This window comes from Antechinus flavipes, chromosome 5, assembly GCF_016432865.1.
Source record: "Antechinus flavipes isolate AdamAnt ecotype Samford, QLD, Australia chromosome 5, AdamAnt_v2, whole genome shotgun sequence".
NCBI classification, from domain to species: domain Eukaryota; kingdom Metazoa; phylum Chordata; class Mammalia; order Dasyuromorphia; family Dasyuridae; genus Antechinus; species Antechinus flavipes.
In genome coordinates this window covers 114,116,648-114,131,662 of record NC_067402.1, presented here as the reverse complement: position 1 = coordinate 114,131,662, position 15,015 = coordinate 114,116,648, and positions in this window count along the sequence as shown.

The following is a 15,015-nucleotide window of genomic DNA, read 5'->3' as shown; positions in this document are numbered from 1 at the left end:
TTACCCTCAGGCTGCTCCTCATTCTATCTGTCCCTCTGGTGTCTGCCCCATGACCCTGTCCCTTTACAATGGGTCCCTTCTCTCCATCCCTTTTCCAATCCCTTATTCTGCCTCTTTACTATCTGTCTTCTCTGTCCCTTCCACCTCTGTCCTCTTTGCCCATTCTCTTATTATGTTCCCCTTACTCTGCTGTCCCTCCCCCCCCCCCCACTCCATGCCTTTCATTGCCTGCTGTTTTATCTGCACTGTCCCTCTCTGTCCACTAACTTGGTCCCAATCGTCTTTATTGATTCCTCTCACTTGCTCTTCTTCCTTTCTCTCCCTTCACCACCTGCCCCTTTGCTGTCTGTCGGTCTTGTCTCTGTATGTTCTTCAGAGAAGCCGCCCTACCCTTTCCTATGTTTCTAAAACTTTTCCCCATCAAGCACCGCCATCTTCCTATGAACCGGCGAGGGTTTTCCTCAGCCCTTTGGGAGAAAATCCTCGGTGTCCCTGCCAGAAACAAGAATGGAAAACACTAAACTGTCTTTATTTTCCGGAATCACCATCGGTCCTTGGCCACCTTTTCTCCACTCACTGGGTTTCATTGTGTACTACTAGGTCTCAATAGCAATTAAATAGTAATAATCCAGTGGTTCCATTTCATTTTCATTTAGATGGAATGTCTGGTCTTTCTCTCCTACACAGCTGAACAAGGTGGGGATGGGGGAAGTGGGAGGGGGAGGCAGGGAGGGGAGGCTGGTGAAAAGCCACCTGAGACTGCTTGTCAATGAAACTGTCCTTGGATAGAATTACTTGTATCAAGTACATGGGATTTTTAATCCACTTTGTAATCAAACAAGGAATTGCTCTGGGCCCTTGGGAGGCCAAGGGTACAGCATTCCACCCAGTTTGCAGATAGGGAAACTGAGCTTCAGAAGTACACTACTTAAGTCAAGCAGGGGACTGGTGAACTCCAGATTCCCATATCTGTAAAATACCTTGTTGAGGGCAAGATGAAGGCTCGTGGAAGAAGTTTAACTTTCTAGGATGTAGAACTCAGTGTGGAAGTAGAGGGAGGGGAGACAAAAAAGATGAATAGGAGCAGAGATTTGGGGTAAACACCCTATCTGTTAATAGAAAAAAATAAACAGTTGTTAGACTCTTGATACAGCAAGATAAATCAGAAAAAATGCTAGGTTTGGGGTCTCAAATCTTGGAGACTAGCCTATTACTAGCCTACTAATTGTCTTGGGCAAATCATTCAACTGTTAAGCCATTTACTCTAACTGTAAAATGGGAATAATAATATTCATACTATCTTCCTCACAAGGTATCCATAAGTAAGAACATTATAAATATAAGTGCTATAGAAATGTATTTATTTTCCAGGTATTAGCACAGTAGTAGGTGCTTAATAAGTGTTTGTGCTAGCACAGAGTAAGTGCTTGATAAATGTTTATGGAATCAAATCAGAATAGGCATGAATTGAATTTAGAACAACTTCTGGTCTACCTAGGACTGCGTTTTCTTATGCAAATATATGTAAAGTCATCCTTTCATCCAAACTCAAACATCAGATATATTCATATTAAAATGACCTCACCCAGATGTTACTTGCTGTCAGTTTAGGAGACTAGCTGAAAGGGAGAATTTATCACAACTTTGTTGGAATAAACACTCACACTTAGGATTCTAGCCTTAAAACTGGAAGGGATCTGGCAGGCCAAATAATCTATTTCCTTATTTAATAGTGAGAAGTGCTTTGTTCAAGGTCACAAAGGTAGAAAAAAGCAAAGGTAGTTTTCAGAATCTGGTTCTTTCAGAATCTGGTGGTTTTTTTTATTATTCTTTTCTAGCTCTCCTAGAGGGTAATGGAGTATTTGCTAAGAGTTCTATAAAAATCTCTGCTGTCTTTTTTCAGGCAGAATGTGACCTGAATGTCTGAAAATTCCCCCCTGACCTGATTTTGGGAGGTTATAACACCAGAGCTTTCTGACTTGCTGAAGACGCCATCAGTGCTAAGTATTAGATGGGACAACTCCCTGTCCAGGGATCTGTTTGTCTTCTCAATCAGTGCTGCTCCAAGAGAAGGGTGATTTTCCTATGGCAATAGTGTGTCATTAAGGAGAAAAACCTGGATTTGAATATGTAAAAAGGGTCTGACCGGGAGAACCAGTTCAGCAGTTTGTAAGGACTTGGACAAGATCATGTGTGGGGAAAGCGGGGCATGAGGGACACCAGTCTGGCTGAAGAAGATCTGGAATTTTTAGTGGAGCACAAGTTGTTGACAAGAGTCAACAATACCATACAGCAACCAAAAAAATGAATACGATCTTGGGCTGCATTAAGAAGCCAGGGGATAGTCTCACTGCTCTCTGCCCTGATGAGGTCACAATTGGAGCATTGGGTGGTCAATTGATTAGGCACCCCATTTTAGGAAGACATCCATAAACCCAAAAGCATACAAGAGAAAGTGACCAAAAAAGGTGATATTTCTTCTGGAGAAGAAGAAATGTTGTGGATACCAGAAAGCTGACTTGTGATAGGAAATTAGAATTGTGCTGCTTGGTCTCTGGGAGCAAAACTAGTAGTAAAGGGGAACTGATTTAGTCTCCATGTGAAGCTAGATGGGGCAGAGGATGGTATACCTACTATACCTGGAGTTAGGAAGATTCATCTAACTGGTTCAAATCCAGTTTCCAACACTTACTAACAGTGTGATCCCAGACAAGTCACTTAACCCTGTTTGCCTGGAGAATAAATAATCTGGAGAAGGAAATGGCAAGCCACTCCAGTATCTCTGCCAAGAAAAGCTCAAACGGGGTCAGAGATACCTGAAAAATGATTCAATCTAACAGGCTGTGCCAAAGAAGAATGGGTTGCTTTAGAAGGTAGTGGATTCCCCCACACAGGAAGCAGAAGTTGGATGTCTACATCTCAGGAATGATGGAGAAGAAATTTTTTTTCTAGTTTAAGTTAGATTAAATAGTCACTGAATTCCCTTCCAAAAACTCTGAAATACGATTGTGAGATGAGGTGACCATTATGTTCCCTTGTAGACCCTGGGGTTTAATCTCAAGGAGTTCAGGAAGGAGACACAAATGGAGAACAGAAAGCTGCACCCCTGGATTTAGGAGCCTTCTTTCTAGCCCATGAGTCTATCTAGAAAAAGAAGAATAAAAAGTTCTTTGTCTAGAAATGTCTCTTTCCTTCCCTAGTCTTTCTTTTATAATGGAAGCTCCTGGAGGCCAGGGAGGAAGATACTAAGTAGTGTGGGAGGGATATGAAGGCTCTAAAATTAAGGAGAGCATCCTGGGTGAGAGAACACTGATCTGGGAATCAGGAGACTGGAGCTCTAGGACCAACTCTGCCCCTTTCCAGCTCTATGAACTTGTACAAGTCTTTTGATTGCCCTAAGCCTCAGTTTCCTCATCTGGAAACTTGAGCCAAGGTCCATGAATGGAGATGAACTTGGATAAATTTCAAAAGATCAGTGAGCTTGGAGGAGATAAAAATGTATGTATTTATTTTCACTTACCTTTCATTTCTTTTATATTATTTTATGTTTTTTAAAAACATGCTTCTGAGGAGAGGTTCATAGGCTTTACCAAACTGCCAAATGGGTCAAAGACAGGGGGAAAAAATGAAGATCGCCAAGGCTAGATGATCTCTGAAGTCCTTCCTAACTCCAACATTTTGTAGAAATATCTTGGAGCCAATGGACTGGAGGAAAAATAATGTTAGATGGAGGGAAGGCAGGAGGAGGGGAATAAGAGCCTGGGAAGAGGACTTCACCTTAGGGGTAACAGATCAAGTGGGAACATATGGTACAGAGAGCAAAGAGAACTGCCTGAGGGGAGAGGAAAATTAAAGAAAGAAAGGAGGCAGTATGCTGGGGGAGAGAAAAAGAGACAGAGGCACATAGAGAAAGAAACAAGAGAAAGACAGAGACACAGAAAGACAGATGGAGAGGGAGAGGGAGGAAGAAATAGAGGGAAGGAAGAGGCACAGAGAAGGGGGGAAGAGAGCAAGAGAGGGAAGGAAGGAGAGAGAGGGAGAAAAAAGAGAGAGAGGAAGAGAAAGACAGGAAGAGAAGGAGGAAGAAGGAGGAGGAGGAAGAGGAAGAAGAAGAAGAAGAAGAAGAAGAAGAAGAAGAAGAAGAAGAAGAAGAAGAAGAAGAAGAAAAAGAAGAACAAAGAAGAGGATGGGGGGGAATATAAAGAGTAGGAAGAGAAAAAGAGAACAGAGAGACAGTGAAAAAAGAGAGTTGAAAGTGGAGGGGAAGGGTAGAAAGCAGGAAGAAAGAGCCTTTTGGCTCTTTATGCTTTCTCTACCTGCTTGGATACCCATTCCTTCCTGAGTAGAGGGGGTAGGGTGAGGAATTACAGGAGGGTCTGTCTCTTATGGGAATGGATTAAATTGCATCTGGCCCCTATAGGCAGGGATCAGACAGAAATGTTAATGATTCAATATTGATGCTCCGGGATTAGGGAGTTGTATCGACAAGATACATTAGGCCAGAATCTTCAGTCTTGACCCCAAGGCTCCCTGAACATCCCCCATCCCAGGGCTCCCTCCTAACTCACCCTCCTCCATTACTCAGTGTTGCTAATACAGTTCATCCCAGAGTGTCTGCTGTGTCGTGTGCGAGAGTTTCAAAGGGAAAGGAGAAATAAATGGAGTCTCGTGGGAATGGGGATGGCAGATGTCAAGTCTCCATGGTTCTGAGTCACTTCATCAAAGAGCTAGATGGGACCTTTGAGGTCACCTAATCCACCCCTCTCATCTCAAAGCTGAAGAAACTGAATGGCATCCAGAATTTGAACGCAGACCCTCTGGCCCCAGTTTAAGCCCTTCTAGGATTATTGGTCATAAGCCTTAATTTCTTCATGAGGAAACTGGGGGCCAGAAAATTTGATCACACTGCTAGTATTGGAGACATTCTCTAAATCTGGTACTCTATCCACTGGGCCATCTATCTGAAGGTGGAGAAACTGAGTCTGAGATTAAGTGATTTTACCAAAGTCACAAAATTAGTAAGTGCTTAAACCAGGATTTGAACTCAAAAGAAAGATGTTGTTTCTCTCTTTGTTCAGATTAAAAAACTCCTATCTCGGTGCCTTGCTTAGATCAGGCAGTGTGGTATAGTGGAAATAACAATGAACCTGGAGACAGGAAAACCAGGGTTCAAGTTTCAGTTTTTGTATTTACTCCCTCTCTGCTTATGAAAAAATCAATGAGCCTCTTTGAGACTCAGTTTCTTTAATTGTAAAATAAAAATAACCTAACTCACTCAAATGAAACTGCCTTGCAAACCTTACAATTGTTATGTTGTTGATCTTTTGTTTTGGAAGAGGACGTGAGTTGGATTTAAGTGAGCAAAGCTGCAGTCTGGCTCTTTCTTCCATAATCACCAAAGTCCAGTGGCAGGACAAAAGTCAGGGGACTGGCCATGGCCCCGGAGGTAATGGATGACCTTGACATGTACAGTGTCTGACCAAGCTCTAAGTGTCCCACGGCATCTGTGTCGCCTTCTTAGCCAATGAAACAAATTGTTGTCATCCGCCTGGTCTGCCGGGGAGAAGCCTTCACCTGCTGGGGCAAACATCCCCCCAGTTCATTGGTAGGTTTGAGATCCATCAGTTATCTTCAACGTGGTTTAGCCCATCTGCTGAGATGATTTTTACTGGATTGAGACGGGTGGACATGCAATAGTTTCTTGCAGCCACGGATGAGAGAATAAGATAACAAAAATACACTATTTATTATCACCTTGTTCTTTTTCTTTTATATATGAAAACAGTCTAGGAACATGTTATAATAACACAAAAAAGAACAATACTTCACCTCATTCTTTTTTGGATGGAGTTCACATAGAAACAGTTGGGGACAATACCACATCCTGCTATTATTCCTTATGTTTAAGGCTTTTCCGACTCTTCTAGAGCTGATTCCAACTCACCTTTTATATTGTATTGAATAAAAACCTGAGGATTTGAGCTCCTCCTCTGCAGGCTTGCTAAGATTCTCAGCACAAATCTAAGCATGGCAAGGATTATGGGAGTAGTCTCTATGTTATCCTCAGAATATCTCCCTCAGAATTCTTATCTCTTCTGTTAGATCTCTATCTTTTCTGATCGTTATCATTAAAAAAATTTATAGATATGGTTTGGTTGTTTTGCTTTTGTTTATACTACAGTCACTTCCCAGCATGCCCTCCTCTCCTATGATACAGTTCTTTATAACAAAAACAAAATATAAATAAATAAAAATATAAAATACAAATTTTAGGAACAAAAGAACTCCTCCAAATGAACACCAAACCCCAAAGAATAAAAGCTAAAAGAAATTTCTGATACTATGGAAGTCTTTACATGGGAACATTTCCCCCAACATGGATTGGAGATTATGAGTATCTGTCACAGTAACAGCTATTAAAAATGTTTCCCTTGAGTTTTTTCAGGTCAGGTTTATTTCTGGGTGATTGTGGGTCACAGTTTGGTCTGGGATAATGCTCTGTTTCCTGGATAAAGCTCTTACTCCAGCTTTTTGGTTGAATTGTACAGGATTTTTTTTTTAAATTGAAGCTTTTTATTTTCAAAACATATGCATGGATAATTTTTCACCATTGACCCTTGCAAAACCTTGTGTTCCAATCCCCCCCTTCTCCCCACCCCCTCTTCTAGATGGCAAATAATCCAATATATGTTAAATACGATAAAATATATGTAATCCAATATAGGCATATGTATTTATATAATTATCTTGCTGCACAAGAAGAATCTGATCAAGAAGAAAAAATGAGAAAGAAAGTAACATTCAAGCAAACAACAACAAAAAAAAGTGAAAATACTATCCTGTGGTCCAGACACAGCTCCCACAGCCCCTTCTTTGGGTGTAGATGGCTCTCTTCATCACAAAACCATTGGAACTGGCCTGAATCATCGCACTGTTAAAGAGAGCCACATCCATCAGAAATGATTGTCATGTAATCTTGCTGTTGCCGTGTACAATGATCTCCTGGTTCTGCTCATTTCACTCAGCATCAGTTCATTAAGTCTCTCCAAATTTTTCTGAAATCATCCTGCTTTTTTTAATAGAACAATAGTATTCCATAACATTCATATACCATAATTTATTCAGCCATTCTCCAATTGATGGGCATCTCCAGTTTCTTACCACTACAAAAAGGGCTGCCACAAACATTTTGCACGTGTGGTCCCTTTCCCTCCTTTAAGATCTCTTTGGGATGTAATCCCACTAGAAGACACTGCTGGATCAAATTTTGATAGCCCTTTGGGCATAGTTCCAAATTGCTCTCCAGAATGGCTGGATGTGTTCACAATTCCACCAACAATGTATCAGTGTCCCAGTTTCCCCACATCCTCTCCAATATTTATCATTATCTTTTCCTATCATTTTAGCCAATCTGAGAGGTGGGTGGTGGTATCTCAGAGTTGTCTTAATTTGCATTTCTCTGATCAATAGTGATTTAAAGCCCCTTTTCATATGACTAGAAATAGTTTCAATTTCTTTATCTGAAAATTGTCTGTTCATTTCCTTTGATTATTTAGAATTTTTTTTTTGAGATCTGTGTTTATAGTATGGGGATGTGACATCTCTCTCAATCCATGGAAAATAGTGAGTTTCTGATGCAAAATTCTGGCCACCAGGTCATATCTTGCTGGATAATTTGGTGGGTGCTAAATTTATATAGCCTGAAGTGATATATTACATTGTTATTCACTATTATTACTACTACTGCTAACATCACCACCACAACTACTATTACTATTTTTACAGCCACCAGCACTAGCACCAGAAATGCTCTCATTTCCACTTATTAAAAATCTACTCATCCTTTAGCACCAGATCCAAATACCATCTCATCCATGTAGCCTTTTTTGATCCCCCTCTCCCAACCTAAAAATAACAACTTATCAATCTAACTAAAAAAAAAAAAAAAAAAGGCTCATTAGGTATATTTCTATTTCTTCTTAATATGAAAACCTGAAAAAAAATCCATGTTTTTTTGGTCAAAGAACCAGCATAGGGCAACAAACATAAGCCCAGTAAGTATTAAGTGCCTACTCTGTTCAAAAGAATGACTGGGCTGTAGGTAAGACAGTGGGATAAAATAAAGTGCCTTTTCAGCATTAATTAATAGGGAGATAAAATAGAGATAAAATAACCATGGGCAAAGGACAATTCTCTGAATCTCAGTGTCCTCAGTCTTGCTGCAGCCATCCAGCCCCAGACACTCACTATCCACATGACTCTGGACAAGTCACTTAACTTAATCTGCCTCAGTTTCCTCCTCTGTAAAAGTACTTCCCAGGGATGTTGTGAGGATAAAAGGAGATGGCAGCATTTGTAAGGTGCTTTTCAAACTTTAGAGGACTCCATAAAGCACTTATTATTGTTCTCACAAACAACATCCCGTCTCCCTCGTCTATACCTTTTCCCTCCCATTTGTGGTGTCTCCTTCTTCCTCACCTCTCCCTGAGGGAAGAATACCTCATTGTGTCTGTCATGTTTACCACACACTTTTAAGACCTGTGATTAGTGGGGAAGCACTCTCCACCATGCAGAGCACAAGCAGGGTTTAACTTACAGTTTTAGAGGGCTGTCTGAGGTCTGGGAATTTAGGGTGATTTGCCCATGTTTAGATAGCTAATTGGGGCAGCTTGGCAGTCAGCGGAGAGAGTGCCAGGTCTTGGTCGGGAAGATGCATCTTCCTGAGTTCAGTCTGGATTTGGACACTTACTAGCTGTTTCTTTGGACAAGTAATTTAATTCTGCCTCAGTTTCCTCATTTGTGAAATGAGCTGGGGAAGGAAATGGTGAATGATTCCAGTATTTCTGCCAAGTAAACCCCGAATGGGGTCACATGGAGTCAGACACGACTGAAAAGTGACTGCCCTGAGATCTTCCTGCCTTCGGGCTCTGCTGCAGCAAAGAGCCTTGCCGGTTAATAGGCTCTCAAAGGATGTTTGTTCAATTAAATTGGCCCAGGATGGCAGCTACCCTCAGAGTGTATCACGGATGCCCATCACAAGGCGTTTCTCATCCGACCTTGAACTTCTCTGGCTCTGGAATTCAGTTCTCCTCCCTCCAATGCTGCTATTCTCACCTACTAACTTATTGCGGGGTGCCCCACTCCTCCCTGTCCCCCTTCCCTTCTTCCCTTGGCCACCCACACCAGGGAACCTTAGAAGGGGAGATACTCAGTCATCATGACTTATTCATCTTCGCCCAAGCCAGCATAAGCCAAGATCATTTTACTGGGCCCTTGGAAATGACACAGTGAATAAGCCTTTCTGCCTAGGGCAGAAAGGTAGGTAGGGCAGAGCCCTTTTAAAGCCCTATTTGTTCCAGAAGTCTTCTTTGCCCTGGGTAAAGAGGAGTTTCATTCTCTCTGTTTGGCAGGAGAGCCAAGCCACCCAAAAGGAAGGAGCTGGGGAATATGTGTTCTGCTGGGATGCCCAGGATGGGTGGGATGAGAGCAGCCAAACTCAGCTTTTTTCTGTTCCTCATTCTCATCCTGCCCCCTCCAAGTGCTAGGCTCACATGTTCCCCATACTTAGAATAGGTTTCTTTCATCTCCATCCTTTGCAATTTCTCCCTATTTTCAAAGGTTCTTCAGATACCACTCCCTCCATGAAGTCTTGATTCTTCTAGTCTTGGTCAAAAATGATTTCCACTTTTGGGCAAAAATGATTTCTCTCCCACTCCTGGGCAAAAATGATTTCTCTTCCACTCTTGGACAAAAATGATTTCTCCCCCATTTTTAGGCAAAAATGATTTCTTTTCCACTCTTGGGCAAAAAAAAAGGATTTCTTTTCCACTTTTGGGCAAAAGTGATTTCTTTTCCTCTCTTGGACAAAAATTCTTTCATCCTCCTGAAATTTTCCATAGTACTTTGGCTAGACCACTCCTTTGTTCCTATTAAAGTTTACCTGTATCACACTTATTTGGGTACATATTCCTTTACCCATTAGACTGGAAATTGCTTGATGGAAGGGATTATGTCATTTTTAAGTTTTGTATCTCCAGTACCTGAGAGGCCATGTATCATGATGTGACATTGGTTGGGGGTATTTCCTCACTTGGGAGTTCTTTATACCACTGCAATTCTAGGTCCAGTTTCTCTGTCCTAGTACCTAGCAAAATGCAGGTCCTTGTGCTTCCCCTTATTGTGTGAGACAATTAGGGTTAAGTGACTTGCCGGGGGTCACATAGTTAGTAACTGGTAAGTATCTGAGGTCACTTTTGAACTCAGATCCTCTTGACTCCATGGCCAGTCTTCTTTCCATAGCATCACCTTGTTTCCTCTCCTTTTATTGGTGAATGAATGAATGACTATTCAGTGGACATGACCTTGGGACTCTCCCTTGATATATTTACTGTAGCTGTTTTGAATAATTAATCACGAAACTCCTGGCCAGAGCCCCAATACAATCTAATTCCTATTATCAGACCATACTTGAGACACACAAATAAAGTAGCAAAAGCATTTAATTAAGACATAAAACAAGGTAAATAAGGAAGGAGATGAGTTAATTAAAAATATTTTCAGGCAGGAGATCAGTAAATTAAAAACAGAATCCATACGTGAATGAGAGCAATCTCTTACTCCTTCAGGGGAGTTATAATCTGTTTTCTCAGCGCAGTAAGAGAACAGAACTCACTGCCCCAGTGGTAAATAGGAAGGGTAATAATGTACAACTAGGCACTTCAATGGATAGAGACTCATCTTCCTGAATTCAAATCTAGTGTGACTCTGGGCACACAGTTTGCCTCAGTTTCCTCATCTGTAAAATGATCTAGGGAAGGAAATGGCAAAATACCATTCTAGTATCTATACCAAGAAAACCCCAAATGGGGTCACAACTAAAAAATATATTTCTTAGAGTTTATTTCTTGGGAGTCCCTTGGAGCAGTCTGAACCACAACTGAAACTACTTGCCTTGGTTCTGAAGTCCTTGGGGGGTACTGTCGGGACTTCTGGACCCGCCTCGACACTTTCTATGAGCACCTTCTGTTTTCTGCTTCTACTTTTTGTCTGGGGCTGTGTCCCTTTGTACCACCCTCAGGAACTCACCTTTGCAAACCACGCTCCATTGTGGTGAAAGCTCCCCCAACCAGCAATTACACCTAACTCTCAAAACCAGCTCAAGCATTGTGGGAGACAACAATCAGCAAACTTCTTCCAGTGAGTTTATTATCTTAATCGCAGACTTTGTAGAAAATGAAGCCTTAAGGTTATGACTTCTCCAAAAATATGAAAAAATGAATATATGCTAGCCTTTCTTCCTGCTTGGATTATAAGAATAAAGACCGGCATTAGTCTCCATATAGGGACAAAACAGATGCTCCATAAGTATTTGATCTGATAAAATAAAAACTATAATATTAATGTACATTTTAAATTAGAATGATGTTATTAATGGACCCACCATCAGTAAGATAGCCTCTTCAAATTATTGAGTTTGGGGGTTTTTCTCCCCAGAAGTAAATGGATTTGCATGGATTCATCCACACACCTTTTCACCTGCTTCTCTTGTGACCAATAGCATTTGCAAGATGACTAGTTAGGGCTTAGAATCTTTTCAGGATAACATGATTAGTAAGCAAGACTTAGGAAGAAAAGAAGGGGAAGCTCTTGAGGCTAGAGCTCCCACTCCTAGTGACTCACAAGCAATTTCCTTTATTGCTGGCTTCCTAGGGACTGGAGCCCCAGACTAACAAATTAACATTGGTCATGTTAGGGCACAGTTAATACCCTTATGGTGCTCTTGGTCTCATTAGCTGTAAACAAAGATCACTGGAATTGTAAACAGCCAGAGCCTGTCAATCCTTCCCCCCTCCTCTTTTCCTCTTTACTCTCTATTAACCTTCCTCCCTGTCCACTGAGCCCCAGACCTCAGAGAGATCGTGAAATATCTCTTTACTCTAACTGGCCAGATTTCCCCCCCCCCCAAATCCCCTTGCCTCAGATAATAATACCCAAGAATTGCATCTCGGGCTGGAAGGGGCCTCCTTAGTCAACCCCATACCACTGATGGAGATCCTATCTCATTCATTAGAGGTACCACACACTTTCAAGGAAGAGGTTGTTCCATTTTTATTTTTCTTCAAGATTTGTAACTATCAAAATAAAGAAACATTTGGATAATTGATTTGGAAAAATCGATGACCATTTAGCAAATATAATTATATATATAATTATTAATTACATATTTCTAAATGCATATTAACTTTAGTCTGGATTTGTGATTCATCTATGTAGGGAATTCAAAATACAAAAAATACCCTCATCTAACTCATGAGTGGGGAGTTCCCAACAGCCCCAAAGCTCCTCTGAATTTACAGTCTTTTTTTCCTAGTAAATTTATTTATTTTTAATACACATTGCTTTATGAATCATGTTAGGAGAGAAAAATCAGAACAAAAGGGAAAAATCATGAGAAAGATTTAAAAAAACAGAAAAAAGAAGTGAACAGAAAATGTGTTGACTTACATTCAGTCTCCTTTAGTTCTTTTTCTGGATGCAGATGGCATTTTTTGTCTAAAGTCTATTGGGATTGCTCTGGATGAATTTACAATCTTAAAGAGTTATCTGAATAATTCAGATAGGAAGTGATTTGCTCCTCACCAAATTTGCTATCTGTTGCCCCTGGCTCCAGTAATTGGTTGAATTTCTTACAGCTTTGCTCATTTGGGTTTCTTTGGTCATTGGGGGACATTCCCTTCTCTGAATATTTGTTTGCTTAAGATCAAGAAAGAATAAAGGCATATGAAACAAAGATTTCATGGGTTCAAAAATAATCACATAAGAAACAAAGATTTCATGGATTCATAAACACATTAGCAGGCAGCCACTGCTACTCCAGCAGCTCATTACAGATCTTACTGCACCGATGGCTAGGGGGAAAAAAAGGTTAAAAAGACTGAAGAAAGGGAATATTGATCTCTTCGTATTCAAATTCAGTTCCAATTCTTTGTCTCTTGAGTTCTCAGAGCTCCTGGCTCCTCAGCCAACCAGGAGACTCCTTGTCACCACACAGCACCAGCCCTCCGGTGTCTTACGGCTGGTAGTTGGCTCACCAAGTTTCTACATGTTGTACTGTATTCTGGATAATCCAGCAGGAATATATCTATACCTTCACAAAGAATTGGGTACTCGTTGGTCAGTCTCCTCATCATTATACTGTCCTTTTATGCTTTTTGTTCAATGGACTTTTGCACAGGTAGATAAAATGATTGCACTTCATAATTCAAAAACAAATCATCTTCTGCACACTCGCTGTTATCATCTTTGGGATAATTCCAAAATCAGATAAGACCATTTGAATAAAATGTACTTTATCTTCTTCCTACATATTTTTAACTTGCTCCACTAGGTCTCTATATTTTGAAGACTTTTCATTCCATGTATATTGGAGATTATGTGTATCTAATATGTCAACATCTGACATCATGCATGATTTTTTATAGACCAATGTAATGGACAGGTGATCCATGATGATGTTCTGGTTTTTTGTTTGATGCAAAAATATATTTGAAGGTTTAATAGATGCATTGAAGGGATTTGTCATATGTTATTTTACCATAAGTAGAAATCCTCTAATTATAATGTTTAATATTTACTTTCATTTAATATTTAATATTGCTCTCATAATTATTCTTTTTAGTCCAGATCTTTAAAAAGTAGAATTGGCCAAATTGAAAAGAAGATACAAAAACTCACTGGAGAAAATAATTCCTTAAAAAATGGAATTGAACATAAATGGAAAAGCCAATGATTTTATGAGAAATTAAGAAACAATAAAACAAAAGAATGAAAAAATAGAAGACAATATCTTTTTTTTATTTGAGCAAGTTATTTAATATTTTTTAGCCTTGGGAAATTCTTTTTTTAATTAAAGCTTTTCATTTTCAAAACATATGTATAAATAATCTTCAACATTCACCCTTGCAAAACCTTGTGTTCCAAATTTTTTCTCTCCCTCCCACCCCTTCCTCTAGACAGCTAGTAATTCCTATACATATTTCCAATGTGAAATATCTCTTTGAAAAAATAACTGACCTGGAGAGAAAATTTTAAAATTATTGGACGATTTGAAAATCATGATCAAAAAAAGAACCTGCTGTTAAGACTTGCATGAAGTGATGCTAAGTGAAATTAATAGAACCAAAAGAACATTGTACACATCAACAACAAAATTATGTGATGATCAACTCTACTTGGCTCTTTTCTACAATGAGGTGATTCAAGGTAATTCCAATAGACTTGTGAAAGAAAGAACCATCTGCACTCAGAAAGAGGACTATTGGGACTGAATGTGGATCATAATATAATATTTTCACCTTTTTTTTGTTGTTTCCTTTTTTCTTCCTCACTTTTTTCCTTTTTGATCTGATTTTTCTTGTGTAGCATGATAAATATGGAAATATGTTTAGAACTGCACATATTTAACATATTGGATTGTTTGCTGTCTAGAATAAGGAGGTGAGAGGAAGGGAGGGAGAAAAATTTGGAATACAAGATTTAGCAAAGGTAAATATTGAAAACTATATTTGTATGTCTTTTGAAAATAAGAAGCTATTATTAAAATAAAATAAAATAAAATAATAAAATAGAGCCTAGACATTATCTTTCAGGAAATTATCAAGGAAAACTGCCCTGAGATTCTTGAACCAGAGGGTAAAATAGAAACAGAAAGAATCCTTCAATCTCCTCCTGAAAGAGATCCCAAAATGAAAATGTCTAGGAATATTATTACATTGGTCTATAAAAAATCACACATGATGTCAGATGTTGACATATTAAATACACATAATCTCCAATATACATGGAATGAAAAATCTTCAAAATATAGAGACCTACTAGAGCAAGTTAATATTGGAAGCAACCCAGTGCAAGTATGGTGGAGTCACAGTCAAGACAACAAATGATTTAAGAGCTTCGACATTTAAGCATTGGAGGGCTTGGAAGATGATATCCTGGAGGGCAAAGGAGCTAGGATTA